The following is a 19,523-nucleotide window of genomic DNA, read 5'->3' as shown; positions in this document are numbered from 1 at the left end:
GCCCAGATCATTTTCCTGGGTGGTAACTCCTAATATGGAACCTAACTACCATTTGGGTTACCTTTCCCCATGTACATTGCTGTACAGTTGTTCATATGAAATTTAATCTGCCATTTTGGATGCCCAGTCTTGCAGTCTCACAAGGTCCTCCTGAAATTTTTCACAATTCACTTGTGATTTAACAACTCAGAAGAATTATATGTCTTCTCCAAATTTGATCACCTCACTTCTGGTTTCTCTATAATTTATAAATTTATAAATAATTAAAAAAAAAAAAAGCACAGGTCCCAGTACAAATCTCTGAGACACTTCACTGTTTACCCTGCTCCACTGGAAAATTTACCATTTGGTCCTACTCTCTGTTTCCTAATTTGTAACCTCTTAGCAATCCATTTTTTCCCTCCAAAATAGCAGAGGTAGGGGGTAACTCATGAGAACTGTTTCACTTATGTGATGGTGGTTTTTCACCCTCACCAAGTTTCTTCCTGTTTTACATCTGTTTTGAGGAGTTTGCATTTTTTTGAATCCTCCCCTATCTTAAGAGACATCTTCTTTATGGAATGGGTCTTGCCCTTTATATTCTGGGTGAGCAGGCCTAAAGAGGAGATCCTCTTGACTGAGGAATTGGAGTGTTGGTGCTGAGGAAGGTGTTTTTCTGGAGGTGGAGTTCAAATTTCAATGAGAGGTAAACTGGTTCATAAAGTACAGGGAGGGAATAGCCTTTACAATTGAAGGTATGAGAGGGGTGAACTTGGGTATTTGTAAACTCTGGGAGTAGCCCAGTAGCATGAGTGAGAGAAGGTATTTGTAAATGCATATCTCAGAACACATTTAAGAACATTTAATGAGTATATGTTGCTGTTATATTTAAATGTTTTTACTGTCCCTCTAGGAAAAGAACTGAATCAATATCCTATTCCAAATTTCCTTTTTTTAGATGGGGGGAGTAAGACCCAGCTTTACCTGTCACTAATTACTTCTCCTAGAATTTTTCTAACATAGGCAGTGGGAGGGTATTTTTAATTTTTGGAATCCTTCCCTTGACTTATCCCATCCTTTTGTGGAGGCTTCTATGGACTATAAATGTCCATAGAGCATGCTCATAAATTAGAAAGAAGGTAAATGCTAGTGGAAAGAGGAAGTGGTATTGGAAGGAGTAGGGAGCTTGTGAGCTGTGGTAATTGCCATCCTTAATGTAGTCTGACCCAAAGGAGAAGAGGGGTTTTTTCTCTGCTACACACTGTAGAGTGGACTCGAGAAGTCGAGTTTTGGAATTGTGAAGATATGCTACTTTAGGATTTTGGACTCTGACCAGTTCCTAAAGGAAGGGAAACCCCTGGTATCTGGAAAGGCTGGGTCAGTTTGCTTTTTGCCTTTGGTCACTGTCAGCTGCAGGGGTGAAGACAGCAAAGGACTTTGTGATTTTTTAACATTCCAGCAAGAGCTGTTGAAGTTGACTCTGAAAACTTGTTTTGGACTGTACAGTTAGAATTTGGACATATTGGATTTTGAAGATTAGTTTTTTGCAACAAGGGATTTTTGCCTTTTCTCCAGGAAATTTGGATGCTGGAATTGCCATGGGGATATTCTACCTTTCAGGGGAAGGAGTTTTGGACATGGATGCTGGTTACAGGGGTGAAACAACTGTAAGAAGGAGAGGTATGGATGAGGAGACCATGGTTTTTCTAACACTGATTTTTTTTCATACTGTTTTTGATCTTTTCAATTCTTGCCTGGATTTTGATTTTTAAATTAAAATACATTTTTTGTTGAACACCACTATGGATTCAGGAGACTCTGTTTGATTGGTATCATAAAACAATGAGTTGAGAATGTGTGTGTTATGGAAGTGAACCCTTGGGCTGAAGGGGAGTTGGCGCAAGCTGCAGGTAACCACCGTTGGCAGGCGGAGCTGGATGAAGCAGAGGCCCAATGGGAGCTTCACCAATACTAGCCTTTGTTCCCCTTAGGTTGAGTCCTCGGGTGCCAGGGCCGGCTGGACTTAGGCGCGGGCATGTTATAAAATCCGTGGGCTACGCGCATATGCAGGTGGCGTGCACAGGTGGGCCTAATTTTGTAAAAGTTTGCACAGCGACGTAATCAGGCCCTCCTCCATTCCTGCCCAGTCCGCTGCACGTGGAGAGGCCAGACGAGCAACGGCATCTTGACCTGCAACACTGGGGTCCATGCCAGAGCCGGAGGCACCGGGGGTGGCCCGAGGTCGGAGCCGGCGGCCCACTGCCGCTAGCGAGGAGGAACCAGGAGCTGGAGAGTGTGTAAGAAGGTGAGGGGGCTGCGCCGCGCGTCTGCCGCGGATGGCATGCGTAACAGCAATTATGCGCATATTGTCACGCGGGTGGCCGAGCCCTTTTGAAAATGTGTGCGGCGTGCGCAGGGCCCGGCCTTGCTCATAAGTGACAATGTTTGCGCACGTGGCCGATTAAAATTTGGCCAAAGGAGGTTTCCTCCGGTGTTGGAGGCTGCCTGCCAGGGTCTGGAGCTGGAAGTGAGTTCAGAGGGGGGGGAGCCCGCAAGCGGCGGAGCGCAACAGTGTGGATATTTTCCTTATTTTTCCATGGTGAATCTTGTTGCCCATCCCCCTTTGCCCCTAACAAAGAGAGCAATGTTTTGGGACTTGAACGAAAACTCCACGGACATCTCCACGCTAAGGGCCCAGGAAATTAAGCCTTCCCCCGCTGGATGACCCCTGGTAATACAGCTCCCCAAATGCAGCATACTGCCCAAATGGGGCTCCTGATATTTGTTTGTTTTTGAGAACCTTACATTTCCAGTTTCTTCACAAGTTCAAAATCTAGGGATAATTCTTGAATTAGATTTATCAATGAAACCTCATCTGAGAGCACTGGGGAAGGCTTCATTTTTTAAGCTATGTATTTTCCATTGCTATACAACAGGCACTTATACTCGGCGGGTAAGGTTACTACAAATCATTATTGATTGGCCTTCCCACGAATGCACACACAGTTTAATTTTAAAACAAGCACACGGGTGCCCATAGTAGTGTGTATAGCACACAAGTGAACATACCCTGGAATTTTAAATTATTTACAAACGTATAATTTAAAATACCATGAAGGGTAGATTTTAAAAGGTGTGCGCGCGCGTCCATGGGTATGAAGTTCCCGGCGCGTGCCCTTGGATGCGTGTATTTTATAACAAGCACGTGTCAGCGCACGCATGTTATAAAAATCCATGGGCTGCACACATGCGGGCCGGATTATAAAATCCATGTGTGCATGTGCGGGTGGTGCGCACAGGGGGGAATGTTGGTAAGTTACACACGGCAACGTAGTTCCCCCGTTCCCTCCCAGTCCATTCCAATTAAGGAGCGGACTGGGAGGGAATTTCCCTACCCCCCCCTACCTAAACTCCTTCCCTCTTCCCCATTCTTCCCCACCCCCTAAACCCTTCATTGAAACTTACTTTTTTTTTTGTTTTCTTACTTATTGCTCCTCTGGAGCAGAAATAATCTGCGTGCACCAGCCGGCTACTGGCGTGCGCTTCCCCGGCTACTGGCGTGCGCTTCCTCCCGCCCTGCTCCTCCCCACACAGACCATGCCCCCTGGCCCGCCCCGCCCCGGCACTTGTGCATGTATCGGCACTTATGTGCCTGGCCGGGCCCTTTTGAAAATACTTGCGGCGCGCGCAGGGCCCGGCCACGCCCATAAATGCTGGTATTTGCGCACATGGCCATTTTACTGCGAGTATGTGTGCTCCTAATTTTAAGCAGTTATTCGAGCAAATGTGTAAAGTGCATATCTTCCTTAAGGATTTCTTGTCTTTAGCATGCACAGGGAAGGTGTTCTGAGTTCAGAGAGATCAGGCATGTTAAATTGCTGACAGACACACACCACAGACCTCAGGGGAAGGAAATGCAAGTGGACCAGGAAGAGTCACACCCAGACAGTGAGGAGTTTAAACCAGGGATGCCAGAGGAAATGGAATGAAAGAGACTGCCTTGGAGAAGCTCTCAGACATGAAGCTGGAATAATAGTACCATATTCTAAATCTTTACCTTGAGATTATAACACATGTTGCTTGTCAGCAATAGAAGCCTCCCATGGGATTTAGAATTTTGCTTGTGTTTTTTTTTTCCCCTGCAAACAAGGGCAGAGGGCTTGCAGCTTATGGCACAACAGTGGGGAGAAGGGGAGAGAGAATGTGCCTCAGTCCACAAGGCTTAAAAAAAATAAAGGATTCTGAGTTTTCACTCCTTATTGGGCGATGGTTGGGAACAGTGGCTTTATTGTTTTTGCCTGAGCCTTGCAACAGGAGTTGATCATATGATTTAAGGTCAGTTTGAGGCACTATTTTTTTTTTCTGGGGACTGGACCCCCACTTGTGTCTGCATGACCAGCCTATAGAGACTGTTAATGATAAGGTGGAATTGTACCAGATTTGGGATTGTTATTTTGCCACCAAGCAGTGACACCCAAAGGAAGGGCAGAACTGACAGTTTGTTTTTCCCCCTTTGCTGGCCTGAAGTGCACCTTAGAAGAAGAAGACTTCTAGGGAGGCTCTGCCCCTCTGGGAAGATACTGGGGATACCATGAGCTCCCAGGACTACACCTGAAGCAGCCAATAGGTAGAACTCTGGAGTCCTATACTGCAGAGGAGAACTGACAGAGGAAGTCTGATCTGTATTCTGTATGCCCAACCCTAATTTGGAGATGATACATCAGGACAATGTGCACAAGCTACATTTGCGTACAATGGAGACAGTGCATTAAAATAAATCTCATGCATATTTCATTGTAGATATCCTGAATACCTGTCTGGCTAAGTGGTCCCAAAGGACTTGGCTGAGAACCTGATCTAAAACTAGCAGTTTCCAGCTCTTTCTTGTTCCAATAGGATATGTCGACAATACAGCCATGGCTAACTATTGCAATCTGTTGATATTTTTCTTCATATCATGGGAGAAGGGAAAACACGTGCATTATCAGTAATATTTCTGTCCTATTTATCTCGTTAGCATTGGAAAAATGGAGGTTTGTATATGCTATTTGGTTACCATCACTGTGAACTTCTTTTTTGCAATCCTAATTTTATTGCCGAAATAAAATTGCAGTTGGATTAAACATTCATTTTTCAATTTTTAATTGTCTGTATTCCTGTCTATTTGTATCTACTGTATATAGAGAGGAAATAAAATATAGTAACATAGACTATGATGGTAGATAAGATTCTAGTCTGTCTATCCCTGATTCAAGACCACAGAATCTACTTGATCTAAGGCTTTTTTTTTCGAATGTTTGCACATAAGACTCCCCGCTGCTTATCTAGTGCTTTCTTGAATTCTGCTCTTTTGGTCTCCACCACCTTCACTGGGAGGCTGTTCCATGTATCCATCACCCTCTCTTTGAAGACATATTTTCTAAGAAACAAAAAACAACTTTTTACCTAGCAGAAAGGAAGTCATGAAATTCATTTCAAAGGAGGTAAACTATTTCAATAATTTTTCCCACTAAAGGACCTGTATTTGGCCACGTCTTAGTATCCTCTTTTATTTAGAAGGAACACATTTGCTCTTTTTCAGTTCCTCAGAACTTTTCTTGTCCTAAAGGACAAGTTAAATAGAATTGCAAGGAGTGCTGTCAGCACTTTCTTGAATACTTTTGGTTTCCAGGGGTGCACACTATTGAGCCACATGAGTTTTATCAATTCTCATTTGTGAAATACTTTAAGTATCTCTTCCTCTGTAATTTGATTTGTAGTCATTCCACATTTTCAGCACCATTTCCTACCTAATGTCTGATGCCTTCTCCTTCTATAAATAGGTGGGACTCACCTAAAAGGAGCCCACCCTTAACCGAAGCGCCGTCCCCACAGGCGTGGATGGAGAGTAGGAGGGCGAGGGGGCACAGGAGAGCACTCCCTCCGCGAACGCCTCCCTCGTCCCTCTCCAAGAAGCAAAGGGCTCAGCGTCATAGCCCCGCCCAGGGCTATGACGCGAGAAGGAAGCGACGAGGAAGTGAGCGATGACGTTGCTGCCCTTTAAAGGGCCGCGGCGACCGGGGGGGGCGATCATTTTCGGATCCCTCCCGACAAGAACGCAGCAGCAGCAGCAGCGATACAGAGGCGGACGGCAGCAGGAGAGACCCTTATTTCACGGTGAGAGGTAAGGTAACAAATAATGGTGGCATACACTGCTGCCCCCCTCCCCCTGTTTGGCCCGTTTCTACCCCGGTCCGCTCTCACTCCTGCTCACCCGCTGCTCAGTCATGGCACGGCCCCTGAGTGGTAAACTTCCACTCCCCCTTCCCGCCCGACTTTGTTAATGCCGCCCGCTGCTTACCTGTTTGGGCATATTTGAAGCCGTCTGTCTCCTTCCCTGGTCCGCTCTTTGCCCCGCCGGCCTGCTGCTCAAACATGGAGCTGCCATCCCCCCTCCAGAGCGCTTCCCCCCCCCCCCATTCCCGGCCTTGTCAAGGTCATCCGCTGCTTGCCGTCCATCCCCTCCTCCAGGGCTGCTCTTACCTCTGCCTGCCTGCCTGCTGCAAAAGCATGATGCGGCCCTCCGAGCGGCTCCCCCCCCCTCCTGACACCGTCATTGCCGCCCCCCCCCCCCCCGTCTGGCCAGGTCCCAGAACCCGCCTGCCCAGCCCCTTGCAAAAAAAAAAAAAAACTACAGGGTCCCAAATAACCGGAGCCCCCCCCCCCCCCCCACAGATTCCCCGGCGCTGATTAGGCTGTACGTGGCACATGCGGTCAGGAACGGCAGCCCCCACCCGATGGTAGCCCTTGCCGTCGCCACTTCGCCCCCATACGCCCGCCATCCCGGCGGGGCGAATGATACATGCCTCCATTGCCCCGATTGCCAGCTCCCCTCAAACCCCCCCCCCCCCCAACTTTTGATCAAAAAAAAAAGCGGGAAGGGGGAACAACACGCGGCGTGGGGGGGCGCCCCAGCAGTGTTAGGTGCCGCGGGCCTACCACAAGGGTGCCGGTTCGGCCGGCCACGTGCGTCGGGGCACGTGGCCGCCAGGTTGCCGGCATCAGACCTAATAAGGAGTACCTACACTCCTACAGCATGCCCTGCAATGTAGCATGGAGGCAGACCCTATTGCCTTACAAGCAGGAGACATGGGTTTAATCCCAAGCAATAATAAAAAAAAAGATCAAAAATTTATATTTTGCATTCCTAAGCTGAGACAACCCATTCTAACTGATCATTAGGATGGATTCTACTAAAAAAAGAAGAGGGATAACTTTTCCTTACAAAAATTTCATGAAAAAGGTGCTCCTGGCTATTGGGTAGCGGGAATCAGACCGAGACAACGATAGGGCTGAGGGGCGCTACGGGGGCAATGGACCGTGAGGCTGAATTATGATTGGGGACGAGTTTGAATACAGTGATAGGAAACTGGGAGCACGAAGTGGAAAGGGGTGAAAGCCAGAAGTTCAAGAGGATGTTATTAACATATTACATATCGTTCACAGGACACAGTGTTAGATTAATATGTCATCTGGTCTCCATAGTAGCACCTCTAAATCCATCAGTGGAAGCGCAGAGCAGATGAATCTGAGACCACGCACGGGACGCTCAGCGAAAACAGGACAAAAAAGGGAAGAATCAGGAAGAAGAACAGACGCACGCCAGTGGAAGAAGAAGAACAGCGAGCAGTGCAGGCATGAACAGAGAAGAGCTCCAACATGGCGAAAATGCGGGTCCCAGAGGCAATCAAGAAATACCAGTGGCGCCCGCAACCAGCATGGAAGAAGGCACATGAGCAGTGGAAAACACGACGGCAGCACTGCAGCAGCAGTCCATCGTTAATGCGGTAACACAAGATACAGCACATCACAGCACTAACGAAGGCCAACAGCCGCAAGCAGATAGCATACAGACGCCAGCTGGAAGCAGTAACCAAATGTGTCCACCTTGGCCGAACACGGACAGCGCCCACTGGTATTCAAGACCACCAGGAATGCAAAGCCCATACCCGGCATGCAACACCGGAAGGCCGAGAGCGGCCCTTATGGAGGAATGGGTAACCACCCTTTCTTCCAACACCCGTGGTGGGCATGGCCAGCTATGCCACAAGGGGCCTACCAAACTCAAGGTGGACAAGCGAAGAATGCACCAATGCAACAAAGTGGACAAGATCAGAATGCACCAATTCAGAACATTGAGAAGAGGCTGGTGACACAGAACAGAGACAACGAAAGTGAGTCAGGTCCTTCCCATGCGAATGCGGAACCTGCGAGACAGTCTGCTGGCACAGAGGTGCAGAAAGATAACGAGGAATCACAGGACAAGCAGAACACGGATGAGACAGTATGACCCAACCAAGAAGAGAACGCAGGTGAGTGCGGGGACCAGAGTGGGGAAAAGAGGCGTAAGACACCCGAAAAAGCCATTGCGGCGAGTTACAAGAGGCGCAAGGCGAAGCACAGGTGATGGTCTAGCCACAGCTCTGACAGCACCACTTCCACATCTGACTCGGACACCAATAGCGACACACCGGCAGTGAACAAAACAGAGTTTAAGACGGCCAGAGGTCCACCCACTTTAACAACATTATCAGAACCATGGGAGGCAGTACCGTGACGACTGAGAAAGAGAATAATAAAAAGGAAGTACATTGACATTTTCAACATATTGCAGGGGAGACGCAAATCTGCTGATCGGAAGAAATCCAAGGAAGGGGCTACATCAGGGGAAAAAGAGTAACAAATCCCCAAGACCATTGCCAATTGGATCACCGCTTTTCTGCACATGATAAGCGTCGTGGGGTGCCATGACCCGTCACAATATGGACCCATGCTAACATATGCGGTGAACATCATGCAAGCGTATAAATATCATGACAGCTGGGCATGGCTGAATTACGATGAGAAATTCAGAGACAAGATGGAAGAAAACAAATTTATCACATGGGGCACCCAGGATGTCAGCTTGTGGATGCAGCAAATGACCCGAAAAACCACGGATCGCCCACGAAGTTCCAGAAGATCATCACCTACCAGATCTTCCGCAAAACTGCCACAATCACAGGACAACACTTGGAGACATAACAGGGCGACATGTACTTTTCAGGAGTGTAAATTCAAACATGTGTGTTTGGGGTGCGCAGCGCAACATCATTAATTCAGATGCCCCAAGAAGACAGTGTCAGGGAGTAAGCCTAAAGCAAATTGAGAAGAAACACTTCAAGAAAGCGTGCTCGCCCATCAACTTGGAGAAGATGCAGCCCTGGCTAAAAGCTTATCCTAACCGACAAAAAGCAGAGAAGTTAACACAAGGCTTTCGGACGGTTTTATTATACCAATACAAGGTCACATCAAGAACAGAAGGAATAGCAATACACAATCGGCAACTAGACACGCGGACTTAGTCCAGGAAAAAGTAGAGAAGGAATTGGCACTCGGGAGAATGACAGGTCCATTCCAGGACCTACCATTCAAGAACATGTGCCTATCACCACTGGCAGTGATCCCCAAAAAGGAGGAAGGAAAATACTGCCTCATCCAAAACTTATCTTATCCCCCGTGAACTTCAGTCAATGATATGCTGCCCCAGGCAGAATGCACAGTCCAATACACATTATTCGACTCAGCATTGGCCCTGCTCAGGACCTGTGGAGGAGGTAGGGATGTGCATTCATTTTCGCCCTATTGGCGATCCACAATGTATATTGCACTATTCGTAGTATTCGTGGGGAAGCGAAACGTATCGCGATTCCCCACGAATACACAAATCTTCACCGAATTATACGGCCACCTAAATAAAAATGTAAACAAAGCCCCCCATCCTCCTGAACCCCCCCAAGACTTACCAAAACTCCCTGGTGGTCCAGCGGGGGGTCCTGGAACCATCCCCTGCACTCACACCCTCGCTGCCGGTTTCATCATGGCGCCGATAGCCTTTGTCACAGGGGCTACCGGTGCCATTGGTCAGCCCCTGTCACATGGCCATCGGCGCCATCTTGTGCTCCTACCATGTGACAGGGGCTGATCAATGGCACCGGTAGCCCTTGTGACATAGTATGGGCAAAGGCTATCGGCGCCATATTGAGTACTGGCATCGGACGGCCGGAGTGCAGGAGGTTGTTCCGGGACCCCCGTTGGACCCCCAGGGACTTTTGGACAGCTTGGCTGGGCCACCTGACCCCCACAAGACTTGCCAAAAGTCCAGTGGGGGTCCAGGAGCGGCCTCCTGCACGCCAGCCGTCCGATGCCAGTACTCAAAATGGTGCCGATTGCCTTTGCCCTTACTATGTCACAGGTACCGACGGTCGGCCCCTGTGACATAGTGAGGGCAAAGGTGCCCATTTTGAATACTGGCAGCAGATCGCCTTTGCCCTCACTATGTCACAGAGGCCGACCATTGGTACCTGTGACATAGTGAGGGCAAAGGCGATCGGCGCCATTTTGAGTACTGGCATCGGACGGACGGAGTGCAGGAAGTCACTCCCGGACCACCGCTGGACTTTTGGCAAGTCTTCTGGGGGTCAGGAGGCCCCCCCAAGCTGGCCAAAAGTCCCTGGGGGTCCAACGGGGGTGCCGGAGCGACCTCCTGCACTCTGGCTGTCCAATGCCAGTACTCAAAATGGCGCCAATAGCCTTTGCCCATACTATGTCACAGAGGCTACCGGTGCCATTGGTCAGCCCCTGTCACATGGTAGGAGCACAAGATGACGCCGATGGCCATGTGACAGGGGCTGACCAATGGCACCGGTAGCCCCTGTGACAAAGGCTATCGGCGCCATGATGAAACCGGCACCGAGGGTGTGAGTGCAGGGGATGGCACCGGACCCCCCGCTGGACCACCAGGGAGTTTTGGTAAGTCTTGGGGGGGGTCAGGAGAGTGGGGGGTTGTAGTTAATTTGAATTTTAGCTGGGACATGAATAGAAATCGCCATATTAATGCATCGGGGCACCATACGGCCGAATGCAACGTATCAGCTCCCCGACGAATCCGAATCACGAATGCAACGTATGGCGTCCCTCTGCACATCCCTAGGAGGGGGTGCTTTGATGGCAAAATCAGACATCGAATCTGCTTTCAGACTTCTGCCAGTACATCCAGACAGCTTTCCCCTATTGGGGTTCACATTCAAAGGAAAAATTTACTTCGATAAGTGTATGCCAATGGGATGTTCCATATCATGCACATACTTCAAAATGTTCAGCTCATTCCTGCACTGGGTCACTGCACAGAAGACTAATTCAGAAAACATGATACATTATCTGGATGATTTCTTATTCGTTGGGCCAGGAGGCGCAAATACATGCCACTACCTGCTGACAGAATTCCAGGCGGTCGCTAAGGAATTCAGCTGGCGCACGAAAAAACGGAAGGTCCGACAACTTTATTATCATTTCTTGGTATCGAGCTGGACTCCACCAGAATGGTGGCAAAATTACCAGAACAGAAAGTAAGAAAATTACACATGGATATACAGCAGACAATGTTAAAAAAGAAGATTACATTGCGGATGGCGCAGTCAATACTGGGAACGCTGAACTTTGCATGTAGGGTCATCCCTATGGGAAGGGCATTTATGCAAAGAATGGCATCAACAACTGCAGGGGTTACATGCCCACACCATTTCCTCCAATTATCAAAGGAAATACGGGAAGACTTAAAGATTTGGAAGGAATTCCTGCAAGACTTCAACGGAGTGTCCATGATTCAGGAAGCTCCGCTGTCCAATAGAGACTTGGAAATACACATGGACGCATCGGGGGGCTGGGGTTTCGGCGCCATCTGCCAGCAGGCTTGGTGTGCAGAACCATGGCCAACAGAGTGGAGATACAGTGACCTCACAAAGAACATAACATTCTTGGAGCTGTTCCCCATACTGGTCACTCTAGCACTATGGAGCGACAGACTGAGGAATAAGCAGGTCATATTTTGGTGCGACAACAAAGCAGTGGTACAAGTATTAAATACACAGTCAGCGAAGTTCCCAAGAGTGGTCAATCTTCTCAGGGAGGTGGTGCTGATGGCATTAAACAACAACATTACATTGCGAGCGAGGCATGTTCCTGGAGCAAGCAATGGCGCAGCGGATGCCCTGTCTAGAGCTAAATGGCATTTGTTTTTCAAACAGGTCCCAGCGGCAGAGGAAACAGGGACAGTCATGCCCACACACTTATGGAGGATTGGTCGGAGACCACCATGGACCTAGCGAGCAGATCAGTTGCACCATCCACATGGAAGGCGTATTGCAGAGGATACGATAACATAATTGCATTCCTCAGAGAGAATGGATGGAGGCAAGGACTGGTCAGCGATGACATGATTATCAAGTACGTAGCCACTTCAAAGGAAAGAGGCATATCGAGGAATGTGGTAACAACACACTTGGCAGGGATGGCATTCTTCTTTAACGTGAAGGGATGGGGGGATCCAACCAAGTCCTTCATGGTGAAGAAGATGATGGCAGGGTGGGCAAAGAAAGTGGGTCATATCAGTGACATAAGACATCCCATCACACATGACATGTTGCGATCACTCTGGATGATCCTCTCGTCCATATGTTCCTCGGATTTCGAACGAGAACTATTTCGCCTGGCATTTTCACTCGCATTCTTCGGGGCAATGCGGGTGAGCGAACTGGTGGCCGTCAACATAGAGGACCACGGCCAGAGCGGGTTACTTCTAAAGAATGTGACATTGACGATGGACACACTAACCATTACAATTCAAAAATCAAAAATAGAACAGGAAGGAAAAGGAGCTATGTTGTTATTGAAACGGATAGAAGGGTGCAGGACTTGCCCAATATACAACGCGTGGAGGTATCTACAGTTGAAGCCTGACAAAGGCGTACACTTACTGATACACAAGGATGGTACACCGCTCACTAAGTACCAGTTTGCGGCAGTGTTAAAAGCTTCAATCCAAAAAATGAAGTTGGATATTAAAAAATTCACGCCACATTCATTCAGAATTGGAGCTGCAACAAGTGCAGCGCAAGCTGGGCTACAAACATCCATAATAAAAAGGATCGGACGGTGGCGCTCCAACAACACACATGTCCGTCTGGATAAGGTAAACATAGCTAATCAGGAGCATTGATTGTATTGTATTTTCACAAATCTACGGGTGACATGGCACTCGGCCTGGATCATGGGACACTCCTACGTGAGATGGGCCGCGAAGAGGGCAAAAGAGAGAACATATGGGCAGCATCTAGGGCTGGCACCAAGCGGATGGTACATCACCTGGATAGGTAAACCAGGTATGCGTTGGGAGCAATTAATACCTCTATTGCAGCACATGAGAGATTCGAGAGCAGCACCTTAAGTGATGGTAATACATCTGGGGGGTAAAGATTTAGGACCTTCCACATGCAAGCAACTTATACAAGCAGCAAAACAGGACTTGACTATGATTATGGAACTATTCCCACAAACAGCAATATTGTGGTCGGACATAATCCCTCGGATGAAGTGGAAAGACTCAAAATTATGGACTCGGGGCAGGAAGAAAGTAAATAGGCAAATTGGAAAATGGATACAGTAGAAGGGAGGAAAACAGATTAGACACCAATGGGCCGAAGTAGAATGCCCAGACCTTTTCAGGCAGGATGGGGTCCACCTGTCAGACATTGGTTATGACATCTTTAATAATGTAATACAGGAAGCCATAGAGGCATGGCATAACAGAGGCAGAACCAGAGGCCGCAGCTTAATGAGCAATTGGGGGACACGAGGCAAGGGTATTCCCTACCTCGTGCCTTGGCGGTAACCCGGGCCGGTTGGGGCCTATGGCAAGTGGTGCCGGCGGTATCGCAAGATGGCTGGGTAGCCGATCAGTGCCGGGGAAGCGCAAAAGGTGACGGAGTCAAAAGTACTGATGGACGGGGCCCCCTTGTTGGAGGACAAGGTGGGTGGGCCAAAAGGATTAACGCTGCCTTGCTCGGTTCCCACAGTGGGCAGCGAGGGACACGGATTACTGGCCCGGGTACCCAGGAAGGTTTTATGATATAATGTACAAATAAAAGCTGCGGCCTTATTTCACCAACATCAGTTTCAGCGTGATTAATCTATGACAAAGAAAAAGGCAAAACATAAGATGATATAAGGTATAGGGGCATCTCGACGGACAAAGCAGGTATTGAGTGACGACTGCTAGCGTTAATAGGTGGGACTCACCTAAAAGGAGCCCACCCTTAACCAAAGCGCTGTCTCCACAGGCGTGGATGGAGAGTAGGAGGGCGAGGGGGCGCAGAAGCGTAATCTCTCCGCGAGCGCCTCCCTCGTCCCTCTTCAAGAAGCAAAGGGCTCAGCGTCATAGCCCCGCCCAGGGCTATGATGCGAGAAGGAAGCGACGAGGAAGTGAGCGATGACGTCGCTGGCCCTTTAGAGGGCCGCCTCGACCGGGGGGTGATCCTTTTAGGATCCCTCCCGACAAGAACCCACCCACCCACCCTACATGATGAAGATGATGTGAACAGGAGCAGTATAGTTGTTAAAATAACGATATGCGAAGTTAGAAATTATAACATGTATATAATAGGTAGGAAAAGTTATGTTAGTCTGTTATTTAACCATGTGCATTGTTTGGGGGACATTGTCACAGCTCGGCGGAAGGGTGGTAAGCAGGGCCGGTTGGGGCCTATGGCAAGTGGTGCCGGCGGTATCGCAAGACAGCTGGGTAGCCGATCAGCGCTGGGGAAGCGCAAAAGGTGATGGAGTCAAAAGTATTGATGGGTGGGGCCCCCTTGCTGAAGGACAAGGCGGGGGGCCAAAAGGATTAATGCTACCTTGCTCGGTTCCCACGGCGGGCAGCGAGGTACACGGATTACTGGCCTGGGTACCCATGAAGGTTTTATGATATAATGTACAAATAAAAGCTGCGGCCTTATTTCACCAACATCAGTTTCAGCGTGATTAATCTGAGACAAAGAAAAAGGCAAAACATAAGATGATATAAGGTATAGGGGCATCTCGACGGACAAAGCAGGTATTGAGTGATGACTGCTAGCGTTAATTCTAGTTTTTGAAAGTCCTCCTCTTCAGAAAACTGTTAAGCATTTAATCAGCTTTAAGGCACTGCCCCATGAACACAAAGTTACCATACCAAATTTAGTAGAAACAAATTTAAGTTTATTGTTGCATGTCAAAAAGCAATCCTGGTACCTTTGGGAGAAACAGAGTAGCAGTTCCTTTTGTTTACAGAACTACTCCTGTGTGTCTCCCCATACATTAGTAAAGTCCTCTTTTTTATAGATAACACAGACAGTCTCAATCCTCAAGTGCTTGAATCTATGGGGATCACTTACCACGTGTCTTGTGTCAAAACAAGATAAGTTGAATCTAAGTTATCCTGTTCCCCCTCCCACCTTGAGGCCCACGTGCCTGCCGCTCACGTCCATCTTCTGTTAGTTCTTTGTCCTGTCAGCTTTTCATCCTCAGGGAGATCTCAGGGACTCTCCAAGCTAGGGTCAATTTGAGGTTGTCATGGCCAGAATTGCAAAGGATTCTGGGTGAGCCATAGTTTCCATGTTGGTCTCAGACTTACACATATATCATTTCCCTCTTGTGCCACTTTCAAATGGCAAGAGTGGCACACCAAAGCATCAGAGAGGGTGACAGGTATGTGAGAACAGCAGGTAGGCCTAGAAGTGTATTCTAGCAACTAACCCTTGGTTTGTATTAGGTGTGTCAAGCAGAGTATGTGTCCCTCTAGATCTCTAAATTAAGTACGTGATACTCACATAGATATAAGCAGTCCTCAGGTAGCAAATGGCAGCATTAAGGCTGAAATTACAATAAAAGACAGTCAGCTCTGTTGTTGAACTGCAAGTATAACTGCATTATCATGACGTTAATCTTAAGCTTTAGTTTACATTGCATGAGCATAGAAGGACAGTATGAAAAAACTAAACAACTGGCAGAAGGAAGAAATCATTCTTAAAGGGTACAGAGAGGATAATAAGAGGCAGTCCATTGTAGTGGACAAAGAAATAGAAAAGTGTTGGAAAAAATAAGACATGTTCTGGCCATAGGCATGAATAGGCATATAGGTAAACAGAAATGCCACATAACCAGAAAATATTTGTGAGAGATTGTAAACAAACTCTAGGTAGATAACCTAATACATAGTGGTACAGGAAGAAATGCTCAAAAATGGAGATAGGGAACTCATTGTAGAAGGGGAATAACCAAATTCAATATATTGGGTAAGGTTAGGAGCAAGGGGAAGAGAATATGAAAGACCAGCAATGTAAATACCATAAGTACAGGCTGTAAAAGAAGAAATAAGAGGAAATACTTACACAGAGGCCCCAGCAGTAAGGTAAGCAAGAGAATGCTAGAAATAGGAAGCATTCGGTAGTTACAATTAACTGCATTCCTTACAGCAAACAGAACAGCATGTATTTGACATATGCTGGCGTAGCAGAATCATACCTCCCTCTTGAACCTTGAATCACCACTGAGACAACAAAGTACACAACAGGGAAGGGAAGACCCAGAGAAAAAAAACAGGTGGTCAAAAAATGAGGAACTCAAGGGAACATTTGATCCACACCAAGACATGTCACACTGTGAAATGGCAAGCAGTGGGACAGGGTGATTGATTAGTGTGATCAAACCAACTTTCATAGATAAAGATAAAGAAGAACATATCAAATAATCATTTAGCTGACCCAGCAAATAAATGCATATATGTATTAGAAGTTATAGGACTAGAAAATGCAACAAAACACTTGGAATGTAGGGAATAATAAAAACTGTGGTGTTAACTTGAAAATCTAAATAATGGCATCTGAAAATTGATACATAACTAGATATTAACTAGGTATATAATAAAAATAATTCTGCTATTACAGTCAGTTATCACAGGTCAAATAAAGGTACATCACCTCAGAAAACAAAAGAAACCAGATTCTAGGTAAGGCCACTGCCATAGAAAAAGGAAAAATATAAAGAAAAGATCAGATATAAATTGTAAACATTTCAATCCATATAATGCAGGGTGTAAGATGACTTCTGTGGCAAAGGATGGGATGATGTTTGAAATCACTGACACATGGCATACACAGTGATGATATGCCATGTGTCAGTGATGTAAAAAATCACCGTATGGTGCATTTTTTACATCGGAGCATAGCTTCTAAACTCATTATTATGTTAGATGAATATGTTATGAACTAAAGCCTAATATAAGAGCAAAACAAATTCAAATGAATCACAAGAAAATTCCATCATATCAATAACTCCCTGCATCTAATAATCCCTATTACTATTACTGATCTGCATAATATTCCCACATTATTATAAGGCAACATGCAATAGTCCAAACCACAAACAACTTAGGTACTCAGACATTACATAAAAACATATATTTCACTGAACTGATTACATAAATTCATGCATTCATTCATTCTTCATTTGCAATGACACACAAATAACATATAAAGACAAACAACAATTGACAGATGTTTGAGCTAAAAAATGAAGTGTTTAGAAAGTAATTGGATCAATCCAAAAATAAAAGGAAAGTAAGAATTAGATTAGATCTATTTAAAAGTAAAAAGAAATCAAACTGGGGAAAAATGTAATCTTCAAGTATTACAGCTCACAGGGCAGAGAAGGATTTGTGTTTTCAACCTGGAAAGATATAAAATCTGGCATACAACAAAATTAATGTAATGATTACAGTGAAATTACGGCTTCATTGGAACTAAACATTCTGATATGCCTTAATTCAGCAAATAGCAGTCATGAAGCTATTTTCTTGTCTCTATTGTTATACCTCTAGGAGGCACTACCACAAGTTGTGGTTGAGAGCTGCTCTCCATCTGCAGATCTAAAACCCCTTTTGTTCCATTTCCTGAGGTGATAAATTAACAAGAACTGAACTAGGTGCATTCGGTACTGACTGTACTAGATCCTGTAGTATTTCTGAGGCTTCTGCAGTTAGTATCAATTATCCTTCCTGTGCTAATGTTTGTAAAAGTAGCTCTGTAGAGTACATGCAAACAGATTGTATAAGTGTTGTAATTAACAGATCATTTACATACTGAATCAAAGATACACCAGCTAGGAGTCGGGTGTGAACTGCCTGAAGGGCTTGGGATGAGATTTTAGGAAAAATAAAAATGATTTCTACAAAACCTTATGGGACTGGAAAACTGTTAATTCCCTACTCTGCACAGGCAAAGGCACACCGTAGTATGCATTAGCCAAATCTAAAACTGTATATGAGGAATTTCTTTCAGAATTTACTCTACATTCATTTGCAAAATGTCCAAATTTCCCACAATATCAGCATTCAATACCTGTGCTCCTATCAGAATTAAAACCAGCTCCTACCATCCCTCTTCCACAGGTACTATTCCCTCTAGGTATAATTACTGCTACAAACAGGACAGACCCTTCAGTAAAACAGAGCATGGAGTCCTGTATTTCCGATTTTTTTTTAAATTGGAATCTCATTGGGTAAAAGCAAAACTGAGATATATCTCTTATCATTAGGATATGACAAGTTTTTAATTAACAAATCCTTTAGCATTGATTAGATATATATTTCTCTTTTTCCTCTGACATCTGTTTAATTAAATAACTAATATCCTTAATCTATTTTCTTCTCTTACACATTACCAAAGTATAACTAACTCATTCCATCCTCTAACATATCCTGAACATCAAACAATTTAGTGTCAAGCAAACAAAAACTCTTACAAAACTAGAGCTCTGTAATTCATTTTAGAAGCAACTTGCTCATGTTTTTTTTTTTTTTTTCTCTGCTTCAAAGAGGAGCAATTTCCTGTGGATGGGGCAAGCTACTCCTACCGCTTCCAGGACACAACGATCCACATATTTTACTTTACACTGCAATCAATAGTTTATTTATTGACAAAACACTTTACACATCCACATCCAGCAGAGCAAATACCTTATTAACCTATAGAAATAAAATCTCACGAACAGTGAAAAATTTGTTTTATGATGGCTAAAAACTACTGAGAACATGTCACCTAACTTAAAGAGAAAGAAATTCTAGTCTGTTTTAACCATATGATTTTTTAATTATTAAGCAGTGAAGCCAAAGAGCAGAAAAGGAAAAAGTAAACTTCTCCTTTCTATCAGATCTCTGTAGAAGCAATTTACAAAAATCTGCTTTGTTCCAAGAGCACAGCACGTGGAAAATAACAACGTTTCAACTCATTCTGCCATACAGATCTCTTCCCTAAATAAACAGTATCTATAGTATTCAAGTACAGCTAATAGGGTAAAATATCTTACAGAAAAGTATGTATTTACCTATTGTTTAAAGAAACCATACCTGGTTAGTTTCTGTCCAAATTCAATGCTAACCATCAAGAGAAAGCCGACGAAACCAAACTTTTGTAAATAATCCACTAAATTAAATCCACTTTCTGTAGAAATCATCTCATTTCTCCACAACTTTAATTCCTCATCAGCCCATGTAGAACTTTCAAATAAAAGACGCAATTCATTTAATTCTCCAGCTCTCAGTGTTTTTTCAAATGCTAAAACTTCCATGGCAGTTGTAACCCATCAGAGCTCTGCAA

Source organism: Rhinatrema bivittatum, chromosome 2 (genome assembly GCF_901001135.1).
Source record: "Rhinatrema bivittatum chromosome 2, aRhiBiv1.1, whole genome shotgun sequence".
NCBI classification, from domain to species: Eukaryota; Metazoa; Chordata; class Amphibia; order Gymnophiona; family Rhinatrematidae; genus Rhinatrema; species Rhinatrema bivittatum.
Note: the sequence above shows the minus strand (reverse complement) of the source record.